Genomic DNA, 6,164 nt, shown 5'->3' on the forward strand with positions numbered 1-6,164 from the left:
AGTGAGAACGTTGAGTCCATAGTAGGGTGTATGTGACACCCCAACTTAAGAGAAGAAATTCCATATCGGCAAAACACAAGAGAGATGTTGGGTATAAGTAAGCAGGTCTTACCCATTAGTGACACATTTTAAAGTTGTGCGGGCCTAGTCTCAAAGCAGACAATACCATTAGTGGGTTGGGCAATTATAGGGACTTTTCGACACGAATTTAAATTTAGTCGGTCTCCAATGTGAGACCAGACTAAAACGATCCATCCCGACCGTTGTGGGTAGACCAATGGTGAAAGAAACATGCCAGGAAACTTTTTGGGAAGAAACTTAAAAATTCTAGGCCAGACGAGTCTTAGATGGAATTCGAGCGATGTGAGGTCTAGGAAAATCTGGAAATGGGTTGGGTGATATGTCTAAGCTTTTTTTTTGTTTTCTAGTAGCTGAGACATTAACGAAATCATAGGACCATTAAGAATTGAATTTGAGTGAGTAAAACCCCATGTATCAAACTTGGCGTGAAGGAGATCGCATGGGATGTCAAGGGTCAAATGCATTGTAATAACCTGTACTTTCCAAACACGTATATGACTAAGTTTACTTCGTATAAAGTGTTTACACTCGAGCTAGTAAGGTAGTATTTTAGCTTAAATATCTAAGTGACCCAGTGTATATGGAATTAAGAGTTGGAAATGGAATAAAATAAGTGAGCTGCTTGCTTGACTTTATTATGCTACCAGGTGTATCACTTACTTAGAATGTATGGATCAAATTAGAAGACCAAGCAAGTGCATCACCTACTTAGAATGTATAGATCAAATTAGAAGACCAAGCAGATGCATCACCTACTTAGAATATATGGATCAAATTAGAAGACCAAGTAGGTGAATCACCTACCTAAAATACATGGATCAAGTTAAAAGACCAAGCAGGTGCATCACCTACTTGGACTTTTTGACCAGCTTAAAATGGCCAAGTAGGTGCATCACCTGCTTGACCAAATTGTGGTCCAAAATGATCAGCAAGAGTCGGCCAAAGAGCAACCTTATAAGATCAAGATTAGCTTATATTCTTCTTCATTTTAACTTACAAAATAAATATTCTAGCAATTCTCTCTCACTTTATCTCTTAACCTTCAAACAACCACCCTTATATCCATCTAGGGTTCTTAAAGTTGTCTTTTTAATAAGCCAAGGTAAGTAAAATAATTTGTGTTTAACTTGATTCTGTCATGAAAGGTTCTGGAAATCATGTTCTTTATATTTGAAGTGTAGGACAACCCTATCCAAGCTTGGAAGTCCCACTTTCCTAGTATAAGAATTTTCACCAACAAGGTAAGGTCATTGCCCCAGTTTTATCTGTTGGGATGGAGAATTATTTAGGTATAAAAGTAAAGAATTCATGGGACAATGATCAGAAGTCATAAGTTCAACATTTTTCTGTTGCATTGAAGGATTTTGTGACAGTTTAACGTCTGTTTTATATGTATATTACTTGGAGCAGTTGGGTGACCTTATATGATGATTGTATGCAATGTATTTAGGTGGAAATGTCGGGTGTGGTGATACACCATCTATTTAAGAACTATACAAGCTTACTGCCCATTACGCATTTCACTACTGTTTCACAAGGACCACATTCTGATTAGTTGTTACTATTAGCTTCATTATGTAATTATATTGTGATTAAGACCTTCAAGGAAAGGCTGAGTTGGTGTAGTCATATTGGCCCAAAAATAAGGTATGTATGGCTAAAAGAACCTTTTTTCACCTCTAAGGTACGGATCTCTGTCACATGTCTCTTTTACATGAGTCAACAAGATCCTAGGTTACACATGTTAAAAATGTTCAATTCTTGGATACATAATTTGTTCATATACTGCCAAATGACTTCATTTGTTTATTTAATCATATACTCATTTGCTCACATGTTCCTTTCATTGGATATCACTCCTATTATTTTAGTGTATAGTGTTACTCTACATAATCCTTACTTGTTCTAGTTAGTATATAGTTTATATGTTCTAACTTGAAATGTGCACTTGTCCCTATCTTGATCATTAGTTCCCATGTTCATGACCCATATTATTTGATATCGTTTACTGAATATGTTTTAGCCCACAATAAGATTCATTGTGTCATATAAGTTCCAAAGTTAATATTAATACATTAAGGTTACAATTGTTTCTTATGTTATTGTTGTTTGCCTCAAATATTTTATTCACATGCTACATCACTAGTATATAGTCCCAAAGTTCAAAAGAGTTATAAACAATCTCAAAGATTAAGGGAATAACATAAAATGAATCTATATAATTATGGGTGGCAGCCCAGGGGCTGAAAGTCTAGCATGGGTCGATCCCGAAAGCAAAGTTGTATAATTATAGGTGGCAGCCTAAGGGCTGAAAGCCTAGCATGGGTCGATCCCGAAAGCAAAGTTGTATATTTATGGGTGGCAACTCAGGAGTTAAGATACCTAGCGTGAGCTGATTCCAATAGATGTATTTATGGGTGGCAGCTCAAGGGTTATAATACCTAGCATGGATCGATCCTAATTTGTATATGTATGAGGAAAGCATCCCAGGGGTTAAAATGTCTAGCATGGGTCATCCTCTTCTACCACTGATCAATTGGTCATTTGTATGCCTTAAAAAGATTATAAATCAAAGAATAGTAAAGAAAAAAATGCAACATATATGATTCCACAACTGTAAGCAAAGATGCTCTTTTATCTTTATTTATTCATCTGTTCACGGTAAATGATGTAAAGAACAAAACCCCAAGTGTATAATGTGTTACTTTACCACATGATAATGAACAACCATAAGACACTTGGAAAATAATTATATGGTGTTAATGCATGACTTATAGTTCTATAAGATACTTACTTCTCAATACAGGTGTATAGGTTAAGTACCTTATTAATTCCTTATCTTCTGATATCAATTGGCCATTTGTTATTTTGCCTTCTTTACAAATATGTCGTATATGTACTGACGTCCCATGAATGGGGGTGCTGCATTTCTATAAATGTAGGACACATGTGTGATCATCTCAGGCATCTTTTTGTGTATCCAACTGAGGAATTGGTGAGCTCCACTCTTAACTGGACCTATCATGTGTCTAGTGCTCTTTTGGTTATATTTACAACTATAATTTGGGTATGTCAGGGCCCTGTCCCGGCCACTTGATAGTTGTACGGACATAGATTCTCTACTAGAGGCTTCATAGACATGATAAAGCTGTTATATGTATTTATAATTTCATTTGTATGAGTTTGGGCAGTTGGAGGTTAGTATACTAGTTTCTTAGAAACAGTTCTATTTTGCATAGTGATTCATCTGCTCATTGTAGGTCATTCGTATAGATAGTTCATATGCTACTTGTCTACCTCACCCTAGCTTGGGGCGTGACATGTATGTTGCAAACTAAAGGTTTTTTTTTTTTTGGTGGGGGGGGGGGGAGGGGAGGGGTTAGTAATCGTGTAATCTGATTTAGTTGTAAAGATTCCATTGGAGTTGATGGACCAGTAAGATTTGTCAATACCTAATTCAAGATTGAGTGGAATGGTGATCAAAGCTTTATCGGTAATATTAATTGTCCTAGATGAAGGAAAGCTTGGACCAATCTCATTCATCACCATTCCAGAGGTAATCAAAACCAAGGTTCTCTTCATCTTTATTAAAAGGTCCATGGATAATCTGTCTAAGTGGTGGAAGGGAGGGGACCCAATGAGAATGTCAACAATTAATGGATTTGCCCGTGGAAGGGATCCAAGATATGACCTTGGAAAAAATATTTTTACCGCAAATTATGTTATTCCAAATAAAAGAGGTGGAGGGGGTAATTTTACAAAGACTATAAATATCCACGAGGGTCCAAGCCGATAAGGAAGAGTGGTTAGTGAGGAGTTTTCATGCAAGACTAGCAAGAAGGGCCATATTTTTCTCATAAGTTTTTTAAGGCCTAATCCTCCACACTATTTAGGAGTCATAATAGTGTTCCAAGAGATATAGTGAAACTTATTTCTATGGATATTTGTTCCCCATATAAAGTTCCTGTGAATTTGATCAATATGGTGGCAAGTTTTCATAGGTAAGGCAAAATATTGCTTGCATAAATTAGACAGGGATAGCATTAAGCATAGTTTGAGCTAAAATCAGTCTTTCTGTTGGGGTAAGAAAATTTGTTTTTCAGGACGAAAGCTTGTTCATCATATTGTCTAAGATATAATTAAAGTCAGAAGATTTAAACTTTTGATTAAGAATGGAGAAATCAAGGTATTTCCCAAAGTGGTTGGAGAAATGAATTTGAGATATAGTTTAACCAAGATAGGAATTGAGAGGGTATAGTTGTTTGAATAGATGGCCTTGGACTTTAAAGAATTAATTGTTTGGCCAGAAAGTTTGCAAAAGTAATCCATATAGGTATACATATTAGAAACATATTTGGTATTAGCTCTAGCTATAAGGGTGAGGTCATCGGCAAAAAATAAGTGGGATAGGAGGGTCCTCAAGGGTTGAGGTAACAGGATCCCCCAATTTAAGATATCAACTTGATAGTTAATGTAATTAGAAAGGAGTTTCATATAAAGAATGAAGATGTAAAGTGACATTGGATTACCTTGTCTTATACCTCGAGATGGAGAGCAATAGTTAATTCGAGTACCATTTAATAAGATTGTAATATTAGAGGTGGTGATGCAACTCATAATGAGTTTGATAATTTTTGGAGTAAATTTAAAAGAGAGAAGGGTTCGATAGACAAAGGACCATTTAAGACAGTCAAATGTTTTCTCTAGATCAATTTTTAGCATAAAAATACCCTTTTTACTCTTGGTGTGATTGAAATAATTCATGAACTCTTGGATAATGATGGTGTTATCATAGGCTCTTCTCCCCTTGAGGAAGCTAGTTTGAAAAAGGTCAATCAAGTCATTTAAATAAGGCTTGAGTCTAGTAGCAATTTTGTAAATCGTATCCCACAATTCGATAGACCGATTTTTTTAAAAAGTTGTTAGTATTTTTAAATTTTGAAATCAAGCAAAATTAGGTGTTATTTAGATTTTCGAGAATGAATTGAGTTGGAAGATATGATGGCAGTATTCACGGACTGATTTTCCTACTATGTCGGTGTTTTGAAAGGTTTAAAAGAGAATAAAACTTGAGAGTAATTTCAATATCCTGAAGTCTTTTGATAGCATTGATAATGCTAGTTCTGTTAGAAATGTTGTGGTCAATGGTAAAAATTGGAAACATGGATAATGATATCGGTAATCCAATTATTATTATCGTCTTTAAAGTAACAAATTTTATTCCTTCTCCCTCTATTAAGGACATATAGGTGATAGAAGTTGGTATTAGCATCACCATCCTTAGTACAATTTACTCTTGATCTAATTTTCCAAAAATCTTCGTCAATTTTTAAGCAATCTTCTTAGGTAAGAGATTGTTCAAGTTGCTGGAGGAAACTATTATACGAATAAGATTTGGAATTTTGGATACCCTCTGGTCTTCTTAAGATCCTATTTTTTTGTGAAAAATGTTAACCAAAAGTAAGTTTGTTCCAAGTAGAATAAGCCCCAGTTTGGAAGATAGGAATAGCTTCAGGAAGTTTTCTGTCCTGCCAACAACTGGAGACAATGTTCTTAAATTGCGGATATCGATCCAATATTTCTCAAGCTTGAAGGGTCTTATAGTAGGAGGCTGGTACGGATTGATAAGACGAAGAAGGAGGGAATTGTGATCAGAATGAGTTTTTGGTAGGTGGGTAATGGAGGTGATAAGAGGGCATTCTACCCAAGGGTTGTCAGTAAAGCAATGATCCAGTCTTTCCAAGATCAGACCTTTATTTCCCCTACGATTGTTAGATCACGTATATTTATTGTCTTTATACCCTAAGTCAATAAGGTTACAATTATCAATATAAGATCAAAATCTGGTACTTCTATTAATATTGATATTTCTCCCTCCCCGCTTATCATTGTGGCTTAAGATATTATTAAAATCTCCCGCAATAAGCCAAAAACCATCAAAACAGGAAGCAATATTTTCTAAATTAGTCTGAAGAATTCTACGGTAGTCTAGCTTAGTACTAGCGTAGATAGTAATGAACCACCAATTTGTACCACTAGAAAATACCTAAATCATGGCATGTAGTGTGTTTTATGTGGTTTAA

Source organism: Solanum verrucosum, unplaced genomic scaffold (genome assembly GCF_900185275.1).
Source record: "Solanum verrucosum unplaced genomic scaffold, falcon-dt-bn FXZP01000112.1, whole genome shotgun sequence".
Taxonomy (NCBI): Eukaryota; Viridiplantae; Streptophyta; class Magnoliopsida; order Solanales; family Solanaceae; genus Solanum; species Solanum verrucosum.